Here is a 2,200-nt window from a genome sequence, read left to right as displayed (position 1 = left end):
ACTTACTGTGCCTACTGTTCGCTTAACTCAATTATCTATCTCTTCAATCGCGCTGGTTTTTCTCGCCAGGCTTATATACTAAAAAAAGAGGCGCCTCTAACAAACTAGAGTTGCCAGGAAAATTCATGATCCTTCGAGAAACTCCAGCGCCATGCTCCCAGCGTCACGTGACTTCCACTGTCGTAACAGTAGTATATATATATAGTAATGTAAATATCTGGATGTGTTGGGCTAGGGATTCTTCTGCAGTAAATGTCTTTGAGTTATTGGTGACAAATTCGACAATAAACGAATATCACACAATCCACTTGTTTTTAAAATTATATATATATATATATATTCGAAACAAGTGAAAGGTATGTACAAAATTCTTTACACTATGGATATCACAACTTCATCTTAAACATTTTACAGTGCTCTTCTACTTGTCAAAAGTCTACTTAGGCCAATTCAATTGCTTCAGAATTCAGTTGACAAGTCGAACTATTTCTCTCTATATTTATTGCATTAGTATCATTGTATAACTCACTTACGCTGTCGCGTGAATTACTGCAGTTGTATCCTTAATTTCCAATAATCGTCTGGTCATAGTGCTTTCAAATTTTGAATGGAAATGAGTTTACTGGGCCAAAGAACCAGATTTTGAGCACTATGTTCCTGTCCATGCAGAAATTTTGCCATTATTTTTTTCTTTCAGACAATCATATCTAGAAATAACCAAGCACACACTGACAGTTGTTATCAAATCTTTCAAAATGTGTTCCATGTCAGTGCTGGTAACATTTCCATGTTATTTCAAGGAAACCTGTGCAATAGTTGTTTCATTGACATATTCTCTGTCTAAGTGATGACATGTGATTCTTGTATATGTCACTATGGGATTTGGAAATTTCATTTTAAGTAAGCACCATGACGGTATCTTGAGTTGTGAGTTGCTACAAAGTCGATTTTACTTTTTAGAAAAATCTTGGTCTTGTAAATTGGTTGGATACCCTCTCTGTCATCAAGGCTATTTTTTGAGTTTAGGTTAAAATGGAAGTGTTTCTATAGATAGTTAAAACATAATTATGTTCTATGTTTAAGCAAAGAACAGTAAACCTACTTATTTACACACAAAAGGTTCAATTGACCATTGTTTTCGGAAAATATATATTAAATACCATTAATTAATGGTTAAACTGTTGCTTTTGTTTCTAAAAAAAATTAACAGCTTGGATAGGTGGTGTAGCAAGCTTTTGAAGGTGATGCTAAAAAACCAAGTAGCATGACACCCTAGTTGCACGTGGGCTATATAGAGCTATGGCAGAGCTATCCAGCATCATTGAGTGTAGAATGGCATAATACTCAGATTTTGCACAGTGAAAACATATTTGTATTATTTTGCTGCATTTGTTATATTTTTTGTTCTGAATCTGTGAATATTGCACCAGGTCGATATTGAATAACCAATATCGAATATCTGTCCAACTTACACAGGTACTAACTTTTTGAATTTCTTCTCGTGTCAGTGAAACAAATTCAAAAGTATAAGCTCTGAACTGACTTACTAATTGAGTAAACTGAATGACTAACTGATTGACTGAATGGTATTCTTATATTATTACAATATATTTCTATTCAATTCTTCAAAAATTCCAAGTTGTCAAGTGGAGATTTCAATTAGTCTCAGATTACCACTTTGTCATGCCAAAACTCCAACTAGCAAACAATAAAAATGCATCAATTAAAATATTAAACTATAGCTCTTAACAATAGGTTTGAACATTTTACGATCAATCATATACGGCCTGGCATGGCTAAATAGTTAGAGCACTTGATTACGATGTGAGGGTCGCGCGTTCGAATCCCCATTCTACCAAACATTCTCGCAGTTTCAGCCGTGTGGTAGCTATAATTTTTTTGGTAAAAGAATAGCTCAAGAGTTGGCAGTAAGTGGTGATGACTAATTGTCTCCCTTCTAGTCTTTCACTGCTAAATTAGGATGGTCAACGCAGATCACCCTCACGTAGCTTTTGCAAAATTCAAATCAAATCAATGATACACATTTACCATTAAGCGAGAATGAATTGAATTACACTATCAAGAATACAGTGATCTTGACTGACTTATGTGAATAATAATTTAGGTTTAACTTGCATATACATATTGTTGCGTCAGCGAGGTCACGTGACTAGTATCACGCCACGTCCTTCTCGAACCT

Source organism: Limulus polyphemus, unplaced genomic scaffold (assembly GCF_000517525.1).
Source record: "Limulus polyphemus unplaced genomic scaffold, Limulus_polyphemus-2.1.2 Scaffold1379, whole genome shotgun sequence".
NCBI lineage: Eukaryota > Metazoa > Arthropoda > Merostomata > Xiphosura > Limulidae > Limulus > Limulus polyphemus.
This window is presented reverse-complemented; position numbering follows the sequence as displayed.